The sequence below is a fragment of the Scylla paramamosain genome, chromosome 1 (genome assembly GCF_035594125.1).
Source record: "Scylla paramamosain isolate STU-SP2022 chromosome 1, ASM3559412v1, whole genome shotgun sequence".
Classification (NCBI taxonomy): domain Eukaryota; kingdom Metazoa; phylum Arthropoda; class Malacostraca; order Decapoda; family Portunidae; genus Scylla; species Scylla paramamosain.
Genome location: NC_087151.1, coordinates 34759808 through 34777692, shown reverse-complemented (window position 1 = coordinate 34777692; position 17885 = coordinate 34759808). Strand labels below are relative to the sequence as shown.

At 49.3% G+C, this 17885-nt stretch overlaps 1 protein-coding gene across 3 annotated transcripts in view; it reads right to left on the bottom strand.

Moving 5' to 3' along the window:
• The window catches only part of LOC135104575 (zinc finger protein 704-like), a 105538-nt gene extending 89921 nt beyond the window's left edge, over positions 1-15617 (bottom strand). For all 3 annotated transcript variants that reach the window (XM_064012131.1, XM_064012132.1, XM_064012133.1), the window contains exons 1-2: positions 15591-15617; positions 9718-9830 (exon numbers count right to left, since the gene is read on the bottom strand). The gene's annotated coding sequence lies outside the window, so the exon portion shown is untranslated. The remainder of the gene's footprint in view (positions 1-9717; positions 9831-15590) is intronic.
• Positions 15618-17885: the final 2268 nt, after the last annotated feature.

The following is a 17885-nucleotide window of genomic DNA, read 5'->3' as shown; positions in this document are numbered from 1 at the left end:
TGTGTGTGTGTGTAAAACGACGACCTAGAATGCATACCGGGAAATGATAACCACCACCACCACCACCACCACCAGAGCAGCAGCAGCAACAACCGCGCATTAAAGAGCGACACGGGGGACGAGGGGAGGCAGGGAGGAGTAGAAGCAATGGCGTAGTGCTGCGTAGATGGAACGAAGGGAGAGAGGCAGGGAGTTTAGAGGGAGAGAGGAAAGGAAGGAAGGGAAGCGAGCAGATGAGTTAAGGGAAGGGAGGGAAGACAGGTGGGTGGGAGGGAAGGACGAAGGGACTGAGGCATGAGAGAGAGAGAGAGAGAGAGAAAGGGAGGGGATGCGTACTAGAATCGGCGTCACCACTACCACCAGTCTTTGATGCGTCACAAAAGAAAACGCGGAGAAGGAACACACAAATAAGTCCTCCCTTAATGTGATGTCATGGGACACGTGTACCAGGAAACAGCAACCCGTCAAGGACCTCAGGGTGTGTCTTTAGGGGTGGAGAGGGATGTATAGGTGATGAATGGAAGGCCAGGCAGAATAGTGATGCAGTTCATTGTTCACTTCACCTACCACACACACACACACACACACACACACACACACACACGTGACCTACAGACAACACATAGTACTTTCCCCCGACAGGTGCATATACTATCCCTCCCCATCCCCATCTCAGCCCCACCATCCCCTCCAGTGGCGTCTTTTTCATGCGGGAGGGTGGGAGGGCGCCCAACCCACCAATCGTTTCCTGGCGGGGTGTTCGCTGCCAAACCTGTTTTTCCTTCTTTGGGTACAAGATAAAAACAACAACAGCCGCGATGAAACTCTCTCTTGCTATTAATACCAAGAGAGAGGAAAACACACACACACACACACACACACACACACACACACACACACACACACACACACACACACACACACACACACCAATAAAAATGTAGTTCCTGCCTTCTACCTTTATAGATATTTTTAAAGCCAATATAAAGCGAACATTTTAAAAGTGTAGCGTCGAAAGATACTTTTTAAAAAGAAACACAATATCATGAATACCGCAAAGAATGTATATTCAATGCTTACAGCTTTTTTTTCTCTCTATCTGGCGTTTGAAATTTAACAGAGCGAATCAGATTGTGGAGAAAAAGTCTCGGCAACATATCGCAGTCTGGACAGCGTCTGAGAGAAAGAAACAGTGTAAAGCTGCGAATTAATGATGACAAGCAGACCCGGATTGCGTTAAGCTGACTCACGCTTGGTTTTGTGAGCAGGCAATGACAGCGTTGTGTGGTTGGCGCGAGATTGTACAGCTTTTATTGGTGTGTGTGTGTGTGTGTGTGTGTGTGTGTGTGTGTGTGTGTGTGTGTGTGTGTGTGTGTGTGTGTGTGTGTGTGTGTGTGTGTGTGTGTGTGTGTGTGTGTGTGCATACCACCTCTCCCTCCCTCTCAAAATACGATGAGGAATGGTAGATAACAGCATATTCCCACAAGAATAGGTGAAAGAGCAGCCCTGCCTGGCGGTGTTATGCAAAGCACGATCGTTCACCTTCGGTAATGTACCTGAATGCTTGAGGGATAACGGGCCACCTTTGTGCCGTGAGTCTGGGAGGCATTCCATGGCGGAAGTGAGAGTGAAGCGCCTGCCTCCTTCCCTTCCTCCTCGCAGGTGATTCAAGCTCGAGCGAGGATTGCCTCACACGCCGAAGATGAACACACGTCCGGCACCGCTTCCCTCGCCGCTCAGGTATATTCACTCCACTTAACAGCCAACCTGAGAAGAATTCTCCCCGCCATCAAATGGGACACGCACGCCATACTTCGTCACGGGCACGACCCCGCCACGTCCTATATAACGGCGGCTCCCTCCGAGGGGCAAACACTATTTCCCCATTTCGCAATATAGCGGGAGCGGCTTCGCCCCCGGTAGGCAGCAGCCGCTTCACCGTTAATCGCTGAGGACCGCAAAAGCAAACGGCGTTGCGAAAGCTGAATTCATCTGAGAGAATCCGTGTTGTGGTGTCGAGGAAATGACGACGGATGGGATTTAATGGACGTGAAAGTGGGCTACGCGAAGACCTTATTCCGGGCCGCGGGGAGCGGGAGACAGCCTGCGCCCGCGGGAACACCGTCTCCAGACGATTGATGTATTCATTCCATAGGGAGGCAGAGCATTCCCTATGGAATGAATACATCTAGCAGCAGACGGTGATAAAAACACGCGACCAAGAACGAAAACTACAGCGACTGTTACAATGTAACAACATACAGTATATAATCATACTTTCCTTTTCCATGTTGCACTGCATGTCAAATACAGCCAGCTCCACCTCCTCTATTATGAAGGGAATGAGGCTGGTGATGACAGTAATGATAGAGTGGCTGCTGCCCTGGCCGTGCTGGGAGGGGAGGACGAGGCCGCCGTCCACCAATGAGGACACACCACAGATCACCACACTCACCCTACACGACACTACCGGAAGCAGGACTGATGAGAATCCTGCTGACTTCACTATTCATAATGAGTCATAACTAATGAACCCCAGAAGCGCGGCCCTTAATAATTGCAGACAGCCAATACTTAGCCAAACACACAGTGCACTCCTTATCATAAATAAACATCAGACACAAACAGCGCAAGCGACAAGCAAGCAGTGGGAGCGGCATGAGCTGGAACAGGAGGGAGGGAGGAAGAGAGATGAGAAGACAACATAATTGGGGATGAGAGGCAAAGAGAGGGAAGGGAGGCACGACCGTCACACGCGTTATCCCCACAGCAGTGCCACGACCTCGGGTGGGTGTGGGTAGGGTGTGAGGCGGACAAAGGGTGGGAGGTAGACTGGGCCATAATCACCGCCTCCCTCTGCCGTGACCCGACTGTAATTAACTGCTGGAACTAATAGCAGCCCGGGTTACTTGTCGCCACGTTGACATCCACCATGCTGCTCACCCCACGCCCGCCCCTCTGGTAGTAGTAGTAGTAGTAGTAGTAGTAGTAGTAGTAGTAGTAGTAGTAGTAGTAGGTTCTTGTTGCTGTTGTTGTATGAAGACAAAAAAAAAAAGTAAAAGCCGCTATCACTCGTTATTCATTCTTGACGTTATAATAATTTCAAACATTATGAAATGAAGGGAGAGAGAGAGAGAGAGAGAGAGAGAGAGAGAGAGAGGAGAGAGAGAGAGAGAGGAGAGGAGAGAGAGAGAGAGAGAGAGAGAGAGAGAGAGAATCCCGCAATATACGCTCCTCCCGTTAGTGGTGTGGAGCCAGCTGCCTCGAGGTCACTCTCTTAGGAGGGTCAGTGTCCCCTAACGCAAACTACGCTAGCCACACTCACATCCCCGCACACACTCCACCGCCTTTCCTTCTTGACCCGTTGCGCCTCATCAGCATGGCCAGTGGGGACACCGCCCACTCAGGTGATCAGCTCAGCTCCGGGCACACGCCTTAATAGCCTGATCCCTGCCCTGCTCCCCTCGCACTCCACGCATAAGCCAACTCGGTCCCGTTCCTCACTCAAGAGCACAAAGTTCATCCCGTAAACACGACACACACTCAGTTCTCTCTCTCTCTCTACACACACACACACACACACACACACACACACACACACACACACACACACACACACACACACACACACACGACAAAAAATGAAAGCTATCTTAAACGTACGCGACACCAAGATAAACAGATAAATAAATAAATAATTTGGCCGTTTCCTCGAGCATTATGTGTTTAGAACTATATATGACGATGAGTACATGTTGTCCCAGCAGCATCTAAGGAGGGTCGCTGACTAACAAATGAAGCACCAGCTACAGCAACGTAACCCTGGCAACTCAACTGTGTGTGTGTGTGTGGTGTGTGTGTGTGTGTGTGTGTGTGTGTGTGTGTGTGTGTGTGTGTGTGTGTGTGTGTGGTGTGTGTGTGTGTGTGTGTGTGTGTGTGGCAGGTCGAGGGGGAAGTAGGGGAGGCCCAGCAACGCTTTAACGCGGTGCATGTTGCAGCCACTAGGCTCTTCGCCGCCTCTCTACTGCTTGCATCGCACACACGAGGGTGGCGGGAATTGAGGATTATTATATTTATCACACGCTATAATGGAGTAGATTCATGGTGACGCCTACACATCCCCAGGAACAAGTCTCCCTCTCTCCGTGTGTGTGTGTGTGTGTGTGTGTGTGTGTGTGTGTGTGTGTGTGTGTGTGTGTGTGTGTGTGTGTGTGTGTGTGTGTGTGTGTGTGTGTGTGTGTGTGTGTGTGTGTGTGTGTGTGTCTCGGCATCCTCACCTCCGAGCAGGATATTGTTAGACTATAACGCTACTAAGTATTAAGTGTTTCAGGAAGTAAACATATCATGCAGGGAAGCCACAGAACGCCTGACTTCTGATTTTTCTAAAATTTCTGATTGGGGCTGAGCAAATTTGGTATTGTTCAATGCCCCAAAATCTCAATTCCTCCATCTATCAACTCGACACAAACCTTCCAGACAACTATGCCCTCTTCTTCAATGACACTCAACTATCTCCCTCTTCTACACTGAACATTCTCTGTCAGTGCTTTTCTTATAATCTAAACTGGAAACTTCACATCTTATCTCTAGCTAAAACAGCTTCGATGAAATTAGGTGTTCTGAGACGTCTCCGCCAGTTTTTCTCCCCCTCCAGCTGCTAACTCTGTACAAGGGCCTTATCCGTCCATGTAAGGAGTATGCTTCACATGTCTGGCGGGTTACACCCATACCGCTCTTTTAGACAGGGTGGAATCAAAAGTTTTTCGTCTCATCAACTCCTCTCCTCTAGCTGGCTCTTCAGCCTCTCTTTCATTGCCGCAGTGTTGCATCTCTAGCTATCTTCTACCGCTATTTTCATGCTAACTGCTCTTCTGATCTTGCTAACTGCATGCCTCCCCTCCTCCCGCGGCCTCGCTGCACAAGACTTTCTTCTTTCTCTCACCCCTATTCTGTCCACTTCTCTAATGCAAGAGTTAACCATTATTCTCAATCATTCATCCCTTTCTCTGGTAAACTCTGCAATTCCCTGCCTGCTTTTGTATTTCCACCTTCCTGTGATTTGAATTCCTTCAAGAGAGAGGTTTCAAGACACCTATCCTTCAATTTTTGACTACCGCTTCGGACCCTGCTTGGGGACTGACATCTCTGTGGGCTTTATTTTTTATTGGATTTTTGTTGCTCCACATGTTCTGAAGGTTGAAGGGTGAACACTTTAGGCTTTGAACGCGCACTTCTATCCTAGACATGATGATTAGAAAGAAATAAAGTGTATGGCGTTGTGCTGTTCGTTATCATCACACGGATGTCACGCCTACGACATGTGCCCTATAATGCTCTAGACACTGGAGGATACGCAGGCCCCCGCAGAATATGAAAGCCGTGAATGACACAAGACACATTTACTAAGAAGAGACCAGGAAGTGAGCTACTGAGGACAAGAGTAGGGATGTCAGGATGGAATGAGGTGCTATGATGAAGGATGGAGTTTATGGGATGGAAAGAGAGAGTGAGGGGGAGGAAGGAACTGCAGAAAATAATCGGGAAGAGGTTGGAGGGAAGACAGTAAGGCAGCTTTTTGAAGATAGGTCTGCAGGGACAAAGGGATGCAGAGAGGAGGGCATGGCTGTCATGGCAGTCCTTGGCACCTTTCGCACCCGAGTCCTGGCAGGCCGCGCGTGCTCAGAGTTCAAGTTAAAGCCGTACTGTGCGTGGAGCGCTCGCGTCACAGCCCTCCTTGACCTGCCTCACACTGCCACCCCTCCAGCGCCACGGACTTCCCCCCATCCCCTTTCTCTCTCTCTCTCTCTCTCTGTCTCTCTCTCTCTCTCTCTCTCTCTCTCTCTCTCTCTCTCTCTCTCTCTCTCTCTCTCTGCTCTGTTCTTTTCATCCTCTTTCTTCCTGCCCATCCCTCAGTCAAGGGGGCAGCATCAACATCGGGAAAACGTCCCATCCACGCGATTTAAGGCGTCACAAAGTCACCTCAGCATGATATATATATATATATATATATATAGAGAGAGAGAGAGAGAGAGAGAGAGAGAGAGAGAGAGAGAGAGAGAGAGAGAGAGAGAGAGAGAGAGAGAGAGAGAGAGAGAGAGAGAGAGAGAGAGAGAGAGAGAGTTTTTTTATTTCACGCTGTATCCCCAGTTCACTCGGCAGGGAATCACTACTCACGTAAGTCCAGGAGTTGCGACTTAGCAGTGTGACAACAGCGAATATCCACCAATGCTACCCTCGCGCGCGCGCGCGCCTGTGTGTGTGTGTGTGTGTGTGTGTGTGTGTGTGTGTGTGTGCGCACAGCCATCACTCAACATATCCAACACGGTGACCCAGGCAACCGCTCCACGCCGTTCTGACCTATGACACTGAAGAATATCCTGCCTCGATCCTGGTGCCATGGAAACGGAGGCAAGCATCGCGACCACGTGTCCTCGGAAGACCGCCACCACTTTTCCACCGCCACCACCAATAACACAACCAACAATAACACACAGAGAGCCCTCCTCTGGCTATGACGCAGTAGCCTTTCCTCGCCTTGCCTCACCTAGCTAACCTGAGCTGGCGTCCGTGAAGAGCCTCACACCTCGCCTCCGCGACTCCTCTCCACCGAGGGCGCCACGGAAACACACAGCACAGTGACGTCGTGATAACAACTCCCTTTTTCTTTCTCCCTAACGCGGCTCTTCGTTTGAGGCAAGGCTCATCCACAAATTGTATTAAATAAGAGATGGGCAGCGGAAGGATTGCCAGTCTCTCTCTCTCTCTCTCTCTCTCTCTCTCTCTCTCTCTCTCTCTCTCTCTCTCTCTCTCTGGTAACATACATTCTCAGCACACTGGAGGTAACAGCCAGCCTTCCAGGTTCCTGCCGTCGCCTCGAAGGACACCGCAGCGGCTAGCTCCATCATGCATGCCAGGAGCGGGGAATCCAACACACTGATTTCTCTCATCCTTACACAAATGCGACCCGCGAGAAGCCAATTCACTCACGCCTTAAGCTCTCCTACACAATGGCGGTGTCCGAGAGATTTTTTAAAACGTTACGCAATTCATGTGAGGAACTGTGAAGTCTCCCTCGCTTTTTCTCGCCTCCACCCGCAGAACTGAAGGGAAGGGCGATGCAAGACTTTCTTCATTACGTCCCTCTACAGTTGTGTGCGTGCGTGCGTGCGTGTGCGCGCGCGGAGGCTTAATAAATGATGATGATAAGTGCGTGGGCACTTAATAAATTATGATGATAATGATGATGATAACGATGATGATAATGATGATGATGAGACAAACAAGGAGAGAGAGAGAGAGAGAGAGAGAGAGAGAGAGAGAGAGAGAGAGAGAGAGAGAGAGAGAGAGAGAGAGAGAGAGAGAGGCCTGGTGAACTGCATGGAAGCTAAATTCGTCATCTCGTGCCAATTCAGAACCAAGCCACCAAATATACGAGACTTGAATATGTGGGACGTGGCGGTCTCTCTCTCTCTCTCTCTCTCTCTCTCTCTCTCTCTCTCTCTCTCTCTCTCTCTCTCTCTCTCTCTCTCTCTCTCTCTGCTTCCCTCTTTTCAATCCTTCCCCTTTGGTCGTCATCCTTTCCTCCTTCCCTCCTGTCGTTTCCTTCCTTTTACCCACCAAAAGGACCTCAACTTTCCTTCTGCACTTCCACCTTTTTCCTCTTCTCCTCCCCCTCTGTCTCCTCTTCCCCTCCTCCTCCGGCCGAGGTGATTCTGGCAGCAGCCCCCACCAGCTGATTCATGCAACCGTGTCACGCCTTAAAGTTGAACTGCTGCCCCCTCTTCTTTTCCTTCCCAGCCCAACCTGTTACTCTGCCACCTTTCCTTCCTAGTTCCTACCCCAACTCTCTCTCTCTCTCTCTCTTCTCTCTCTCTCTCTCTCTCTCTCTCTCTCTCTCCTCCTCTCTCTCTCCTCTCTCTCTCTCCTTGATCCGCTATGCTCCCTTTCCCTGTTTACATCAAAGCTCCCCCCATGTTTCACTCGGCTGTCCCGTGCCACGCCCGTCATGTCTTGTCATACCTCTGCTATCACAACGTCACTTCAACCACCGACTCCTTTCTCTTGATCATTTAATTGAACCACCCTCCTCCGCCTCATCCTTATGCAACGGCGTCACCCTGTCACCACCGGCACATGGCTGAGAGAGAGAGAGAGAGAGAGGAGAGAGAGGAGAGAGAGAGAGAGAGAGAGAGAGAGAGAGAGAGAGAGAGAGAGAGAGAGAGAGGAGAGAGGAGAGAGAGAGAGAGAGAGAGTTTCAGTTCAGGGATATCGTGCATACTCACTCAATAAGATGAAACCCTCACCTTTATCCAAAAAAAACAGGGATCCCAAGCTGAATTAAAAACCTCGTATTTTCGACACACACACACACACACACACACACACACACACACACACACACACACACACACGCACACACACACACACAGACACACACACACACACACACACAAGATATCCAATTAATCCCTCAGCCACTCTCCCTCTATTTAATCCCATCCATCTCTCTCTCTCTCTCTCTCTCTCTCTCTCTCTCTCTCTCTCTCTCTCTCTCTCTCTCTCTCTCTCTGGTAATCTCCAAGTACCACTCCTCCTCCTCCTCCTCCTCCTCCTCCTCCTCCTCCCCACATCAGGCCAGGATCGATACTTAACTATGTAGCTGAGGAGAGATATACCAACAGGCAGGACGTGATCAAGGCAAGATTCAAGTTGAGGACCAAAAGCACCATCCTTTGCAGCTGGAGCGAGGCAGGGGGACCAGGGGCTGAACTGACCGGAAAGGAAATGAACCAAGGGTATTTATATTCAATAGAGCCTCCTTGGAATGAGAAGTGTGTGGGTTGAGGTGGGTGTGGTATAATGGGTGAATGGGTAGGGAAGGATCAGATGAAAGGGGCGGAATGAGGCAAGATTCATTTGGAATTAATTTGAGTTAAGGGTCTTTGATGTAAACAAAAATAAAATAAATAAATAAATAAATAAAAAATAAAAAAGCTGTACAAAATGTGTGTGTGTGTGTGTGTGTGTGTGTGTGTGTGTGTGTGTGTGTGTGTGTGTGTGTGTGTGTGTGAGACCTTGTGAGTAAATTAACGTGACGTAACGTGACGTGACGAAATACATGAGCGCCACCCTTACCAGGCAGATACATGGTCACCCTCCAGGAACGTGTGCCCTGGGAAGGGCCTCGGGAAGGAAGAGTGAAGACGGAGGGAGGAAGAAGAAGGGAAAGACAAAAGCCCTTATTTCGAAATGCTTTGGACTTTCATATGAATAACTTTCAACGGCCACGGAGATGATGGATCAAGTTTTCATGGATACTGTTCTCACTAATGATGTAGAATCCTTAAATCTTGAAAATCCTGATAGCTTCTAACAGAACTTGTTAAAAATGTAACCGAGAGACAATGCCGAAATGTGTAGCAGTCTAGTCCAAAGGCACATCACCACACACACACACACACACACACACACACACACACACACACACACACACACCACACCACACACACACACTTAATATTCTTGAGTAATGCACTACTGTACAAATCACCATACAAACAGTTAACTTGTATCACCAATCACTACAACTCATCATCTTTGTCATCCACTGAAGTAACTCCCTAGTTAACCAACCTTCTTTCACCGCCCCGTGCCCTTCATTTGAATAAAGAAAGGCCCTGGAGCAGAACGGTGGGTCTGTATTAACAATACTCACCCATCGGGCAGGACGGGAGAGCGAGGGGGAGCAGGATAGCTTCATCAACACCATGGCAGCCGCGCACTCGTCCATCTGGTCCTCCTCCGTGCGGGAGCTGCGGCGCTTTCGGGATCTGAGGCAGTGGGTAAAGAGGCAGCGTCAGGAGGAGGAAGGGGTATAAAGGGACATAAAGAATAGAGAAAGTAAAGGAACAAACAGAGCCATGGAAGTAATTCATAACAGGACATACTGGAGTATCAGAGGAAAGGAAGCAAAGGGGACATGAACGGCCATACGAGTACTCCATACAATGACCATATTGGTGAGACTGCAACATGGGCATACAGGCTGGCAAAGGACATGGATGGGCACTGCAATGATTCCTGACGAAGGACATGTGTTGGTACATGATGTATATCATGACATGGGAGGCAAAATACTAGAGAGAGAGAGAGAGAGAGAGAGAGAGAGAGAGAGAGAGAGAGAGAGGAGAGAGAGAGAGAGAGAGAGAGGAGAGAGAGAGAGAGAGAGAGAAACGTGACAGGAAATGCTGACACAGGGCAAGACTACTGGGAAAACATGTCACAAAATCTGAACAAGGAAAAAAAAGCACAAAAGAAATAATGTTAAGTTACGATATCGGTTAGTCTACATTATTTTCAGATTAGACATTTTTACCTACAGTACGTATTACATTCGTGAGACAAAGGAGGGCGAGGAAGGAAATGTGTATATGTGGAAACTTGAGGATAGGGATGACGTAGAAACACAGAGACCAGACCACCACGCAAAGGGTCATTTCTAGGAGAGGATATATTATAACCTAACTTAATCTAACACAACATAGCGTATCTCAACCTGACCTGCCTCAGTGACGGCAGCACTAGGCAAGACGCTACCTTGGCTAGTGGATCATCTGCTCTCAAGTGTTTCGCTAACATGTGCAGAATAAGTGAAGCTCATTCTAGGATGTAATTAGATAGCCAGTAAAATTATGTACATAGCAGTTGATCTTCTGTACGTGTATTCCTCTCCGTCACTGTGAACCTGTCGCCTGAATCTGTGTTTACTTTCTCGGAAGGGCGATGTAATCAATTCTCGTGTGTATAGATTGTTTCTGCTGAGGGAAGGAGGGAGGGACACAGGGGAGGAGAGAAGGAGTGGTCAGTGACCTGCCCTGGTGTCATCAGAGCAGACATGGCGTTCATGACAATACCACCATCACATTACCCCCTTCCCCCCTCCCGTTTCACATAACTCTCATTTCCCCATCCTCCTCTCTCCCTCCACCTATACCTTCCCTCTCCTATAAGCCATCGTCCATTCACCTGTATTAAACCCACTTCCTTAATGCACCCTCACATTACACATTACACTACACATTACACCCACACCACCACCACCACCACCACTACCACCCCACACTCTTATGTAATCAAGGTTACCCACTGCTCCAAAACACACACATGCCAGATAACTGCAATCTATATCGCTTCTCTGATAGTCCCCCGCGACCTTGATAAAGAAGATAAGCAGACAGATAAAAAAAAAAGGCAAAAAAAACCCGGATAATGTGTTTAGTAAGCCGGTGCATTCCCCCTTGACGTCACGCCGGCCGGTACGTATTGTACATACAGGTGAGGACAGGACAGGTGGGAGGACTAGGCACAGGTGCTCCCGAGCCCGCGGCACTCACGGCCAACGATAATTTCGATAGTTACATAAGGGGGTGGGGGATGGAGGAAGGGAGGGGAGAGGGGAGGAGGGGAGAGTATGGGGATAGGGGAGGGGGTAGAGAGAGAGAGAGAGAGAGAGAGAGAGAGGAGGAGAGAGAGGAGAAGAGAGAGAGAGAGAGAGAGAGAGAGAGAGAGAGAGAGAAGGAGAGAGAGAGAGAGAGAGAGAGAGAGAGAGAGTTACGTACAAGGGGTGTACAAATAGATACAAAGCCTGACCTATTCACTCACGCCTGACGGAGCTTCCCCGGTTTTTTTTTCTAAGTATGTACCCTGATAAATGTTTAATGCTCTTGTCACGCTGCGGACTCCTTCCCTCTGCCAAATAAACGCCTGCCTCGCGTCCCAGCAGCAGGGCGAGTAGAACCATCTTCCCGCTGAGTGAAGGGAGGTTGAGTTCCATACTAGAAGACACCGATGATATGATAAACTCTCCTTAACGAAAAAGTTGAACAAGTGTTTCATAGTATGGTCCAAAACGACACAATAGAACCTGATGCGTCGCCACAAGTCATGCAGCGGAGGACGGGACCTTTTTCTCCTGGCCGTCCTGTGTTCGTGGAGCTTCCTGAGTCACGAAGAACCAGACTCGTGCTACTTACTGACGACATGACAAGACTTGACACTAAAAACGACCCACTTGAGTGAGGCGGAGAGGACAGGGATGGGGAGACACGGGAAGAACTCAACCAAGGAGAGGACAAGGGAGAGGATGGGTGAAAGACAAGGAGAACGAGGCAGTGGAGTGGGATAGAAAAGGGGGTAGATGAATGCCAAGGTCAGTGTGCCATAGGTGGTGTGGAGGGGAGGGAGTCGATGATGGCACTGTGAAAGGCCAATGACCCCTCTCTCTCTCTCTCTATGTGTGTGTGTGTGTGTGTGTGTGTGTGTGTGTGTGTGTGTAATTCCGCACCCACACGTCTTCCTTCACACACACATACACACACATGCGCGCGCAAAGTAGAACAGGTCATTGACCCGAGATCGTGATACCGCTTGTGATGCACACACTCACACACACACACACACACACACACACACACACACACACACACACACACACACACACACACACACCAGGATAAAGAGCAACTTAACACCATGATTATCAATCCCCACGTCCCTCTCCCCTCACTCTCCACATTCCCCCTTCCACTGACTGGCCTTGAAGGGACGTATTCTATCTATTGCCTCTATTCCACTGCTCCCTCCCTATCTATACCTCTCCGGCTCCTCCACTCTGTGCTGTTCAATCAATTTACATTCTTACTCTCTCACATTATCTATTATCAACTCTTCTTTAAATATTATTTTCACCCCTTTATATTTATCTGTGTAATAACTCTTCACTGCTACATTTTTAATGCATCTTATCATTAAGTCTGATTTCCCCAAATGTTTAATTACCTACTGTATCTAATCTCTTACTTACAGGTAAGTATTTCTTACTTCTGTATTTCCACCCTTCCTATGACTTTAATTCCTTCAAGAGGAAGGTTTCAAGACACTTATCCTTCAATTTTTGACTACCGCTTTGGACCCCTTTCAGGAACTGGCATCTCAATGGGCTTTTTCTTTATTGGATTTTTGTTGCCCTTGGCCAGTGTCCCTCCTACATAAAAAAAAAAAAAAGTTGCCCCACGTGCACTTAACTGTTATTTTCTGTTTAATTTACGGAGGTGTAGGATCAATGCAGGACTGTGTCTATCGTGGTGAGGAGGCCATTACGGGCAGAATAAACCATCTGCAGGCTTTGTTACAAACATGAAGGTTCGGCTGGAGTAAAAGGCTTTTTTTCAATAACTTTCCATACTCGAGGAGGAGGAGGAGGAGGAGGAGGAGGAGCAACAGGAACGCGAAGAGGAGCATTAGGAGGAGGAGCAGGAGTCTGAGTAGCGTGCAGCTTCTCCGATCACGCACCGCGACGCCTTATCCTCTTATTTTCTTCTTGGCCTAACAAGTGATTGAATTAATGATTAGCATTCTTTCCCATGACGTCAAGGCGAGGCAGGGGAAATCACCATGCCACTGCTTCCTACAACTCCTCCTCCCTGCAGAATGTCACGGGTGCGTTAATGATAGAGGGTCTCTCGGCCCAGAGGTTTATTCCAAGGGCCACACGTCACGCCTCCTCTATCACCATTAAGTCGTCACAACTACTGTGGCGCTTTCGTTTCCCACCCCGCCCCCCCACACTTGCCATCACTGCCGCCATGCCCCGAAGTAGAGGAGGAGGAGGAAGAGGAGGAGGAAAACGAAATAATCCTACTTCGAACACACACACACAAACACACACACACACACACACACACACACACGTTCAGTCTTCGAGGGGCACTTTCCTTGCCCTAGCCAACACGACCTATCACACTTTCCGCATGCCTCCACCTCCTCACCCTCGCCACCTGCCGCTAACCACCCCCCCCCCCCCACCACCACACACACACCGCTGTCCCGGTTTGTCGGGTGTATAAGTGGTCTCAGTCCTACCCAAATATCAGCCACTATGAGCTCTGAGTTCTTTCCATAGGGGAACGGCTGGGTGACCAGCAGACGACCGTAAGTGAATCTCTCTCTCTCTCTCTCTCTCTCTCTCTCTCTCTCTCTCTCTCTCTCTCTCTCTCTCTCTCTCTCTCTCTCTCTCTCTCTCTCACACACACACACACACACACACCTGCCCCCAACCACTCACACCTGTACCCTACACACCTGCACACCTGCCCCAACCCTCTAACACCTGTACCCTCCCTCCATCCCCTCCTGAAACCACCAGTACATACCCCTGCCACGACATCTCAGCCTAAACTCTTCTCTCATCCTCCCTTTTCCTCACTTGTGTCCCCTTCATTGTGGAGGCGAAGCGGAAAAAATGCATACTAAGTCCTGCACTCGATACATGGTCAAGTGTCGCGGCTCTTCCGGTTAAAGCATCGCAAAAGTAACTTTGACTCCACTGCAAAAACAAACCAGGAACCGTCAAGTATATGTATGGTTCTGTGCGTAGCTCGCTTGTTCACGTCGTACACCACCATTACTTCAGTCATCCTTGTCGGGTTACTGAGAGATACGCAGGACAGCACTTGACAAATACACGGTGTTCTGAAGGTAGGCACAGAACAGCAACCCCCCCGGATCTCTCTCTCTCTCTCTCACCTCTCCTCTCTCTCTCTCTCTCTCTCTCTCTCTCTCTCTCTCTCTCTCTCTCTCTCTCTCTCTCTCTCTCTCTCAACGAGGCCACGTCATCACCAAGATGGACCTCACGTGACGCTGACAACGGAGACGAGAACTGCCTTGTGTTGGACGGCTGATTTTTTTTATCAGTCTCCCTTTCTCATTTTCTGCTTTTCAGGTGGTTGTGGTAGTGGAATAAGAGAAAGGAGAATTGCTGGTGGAGGAGGAGGAGGAGCAGCAGAGAGAGAGAGGGGGGGGAAGAATTAGCCTGTCCGTGGAAGCAGGTTACGCATCTAAGATTAGCACGCAATCCGCTGACGGTCATTCTCTCTCTGCGGACCCAATGACTTTCTCTCTCTCTCTCCTCTCTCTCTCTCTCTCTCTCTCTCTCCTCTCTCTCTCTCTCTCTCTCTCTCTCTCAATAACCAGAGATAGTAGACAGCAGCGAGCAATAACCCCTTAAATAACATTACGTATACCTAATAAAACAAACACACACACACACATACACACACACACACACACACACACACACACACACACAACGTAACTAAACAGGACAGAAATTCAAATTCCAGTTAGGAATGAGCGCATAACGTGACAGAGTGAAGGAGCAACATTTGGATAGTCTGGGATGGGGATGTTGAGAGGTGAGGAAGAGCGACAGAGGACGAGATGGTGAGCTGGCTTGCTGAAGGAATGGGAGGAGAGAACGGGAGAGGGAAAGGGAGGGTGAGGAGGCGGAGGGGGGGACGGGTTGGTGGGGTCAAGGGTCTCGGGGACGGGTAACAGCCCCGCCCGAAATGCCCTGCAGGCTCACTCTCCAAATCCTCTCTCTCTTGTCTGCCCACTCCATCTCTTTCTCCTCCCTCCCTGGTCTTTTGTCCTACCCTCCTGTAATAATTCACTTCCCAGGTGTAAACAAAACTCATAAGTAGGGAGTCCAGTCTGTAACTTTCTGCATTACTCCTCCCTCAGTCGTACCTCACCCTTGGAAGCCGCTGGTGGGTGCTGGGACGTCTATGGTCTGCGAAGGTTTGCGCTCCTTGCGGTCTGTAGACATGTCGGCAAGCTTGGCGAAGTCTGTGTCCTGGTCTGCGAGTCGAGCTGACTTTCTCGACTCCAACAAACGAATGTCCTCGATCCTCTTCTTGACGTCTTGTCTCACGCCGGTCTGAAAGAGAGAACACATGAATTAAAATGCCTGTTGATGTACTACCATACTGCTTCATTCAGTGACTAAAAAACTTAACACCTCAGGTTCTCACTCTGCCTCTCCATCCCAACGAGCCGCCGCCCTCACTGTTGTGTTTGCGTCACAGGGCGAGGGCGGGCCAGCATCTTGCTGATGAAATGCCCGACCCCGCACTCTCAACCAGGTTCCTTCACGTCCCTTGCGCAACGCTGCTTTTGTTTTCTTTTAGTTTGATTCAGCAGCTGTTCAGGGTCAAAGAGTAAACCTTCCTCTTATTCTCTTTTTCACCCCTGCATACTGCTACTCTCCTGTCTCCCCAACCCTCACCACTAAGCCCATCGCCCCCACCACCTTCTTTGCCCCCTTTCGTGAAACATTAGACTCTCGCTTCCGCTTCTACATTTTGGACACCTAAGTGCCTGGTCCGTGAATACCACCTGCCGCCTCGCCGCGATGCTAGCAGCAGCATAACTCTGACGCCAAGAGCAACTGCCAGTTTAATATCAATCTGAGTCAATGAAAAAAAAAAAATCTAGGAGAGAAGAGAAAGGCCAAGTAAGTCTCGTTGTTCATCGTGGCTAACTTTCAGATGCCCACCCTACCAGACCAAAGGAGGCTGACCACGCTAGGCCTACACACAACAGGTCAAACGAGAAACGTGAAACCTCAGCCCGTATCAGTCCTCCCTCTTTGTGACTGCCTTCCACAGGGCCTGGTGGGTGCCTATCTGGGTGTTAAGCTGGGGAAGGGAGCGCCAGCTGCATGCCAGGACACGAGGGGCCGGGGCGACCTACATCCTTTCCCTGTAGCCCCGCCATGTTGACTCTTGACCAGCGTGCCTCAAGGCTGGCGGCTCCTCCCAGCCGACTGGCACACTTACCTCTGACACGCACTGTTACAATTATCCATTTTCCCCGTGCACCCACGCTGATGCAGGCGAGGATAAACAATAAACAAATTTACTGGACGTCAGTTTCCCTAAGGAGAGCGATATTTTTAATATAACAGGACAATAACACACACACACACACACACACACACACACACACAAGGATGAATGTGAGATCTTATCTCTCAACTCAGCCAGAGAGAAAGGTATCAAGGACGCGAGACACCCTCCTCTCAACTATTCCTCTCCCCCTCCTCCTGTCCCATCCAACTCCTCCTACATATCATCGTCTTCACCCTCTAAAAACAAGCTACATTGTTATCTGCCTCACTCAATTATTACCACCTACGCCTATACTGTTACTGCCTCGCTAACACCCGCCACACCACCACCGCCCCCTAACAGTGAAAGCAACCCTCTCTCCTACTTTCACTGTCTCCTTTGTTAAAACATCCTATTACAAGACGCCTATCACCACCCACCTCCGCCACCCAGTAGTGCCCGTCACCACCCGTCGCCAGACCCAGCCTCGAGTCCCACTGACCTGCTGACACCAGTTACAGAGAGAGAGAGAGAAAGAGAGAGAGAGAGAGAGAGAGAGAGAGAGAGAGAGAGAGAGAGAGCGAGAGAGAGAGAGAGAGAGAAAGAGAGAATCAGCATGCCGTGTAAATCGTTCATCACACAAGGACACAATGATGGTTGCTTGACAAGACAAACACAACATCGACACTATTCAGTAAAAAAAACAAATAAATAAATAAATAAATAAAAGAGAGAGAGAGAGAGAGAGAGAGAGAGAGAGAGAGAGAGAGAGAGAGAGAGAGAGAGAGAGAGAGAGAGAGAGAGAAACATGCCATCCATAAAATGGTGTCAACCTGACTCGTCACTTTTCTTTGCATGTTTGGCATAACTGATTAAGGCACAACGTGTGTGTGTGTGTGTGTGTGTGTGTGTGTGTGTGTGTGTGTTTCATATGTATATTTAACTATCTATTATAATTAAGTGAGGAGGTTTATTCTCGCATAATATGTGTCTGTGTGCAAGTGAGAGTGTGTGAACGTGGGAGGATCCGAGGTTTTGTAGTGTCACATAGTGGTGCCATAGGGCCAGGGGTGTAGGGGCGAGAGAAGGGGATGGATGACAGAGAAGTGAGTGGCTCCGAAGCCCGTAGTGGTGAGAGGCGACGCTTCGAGGAGACCG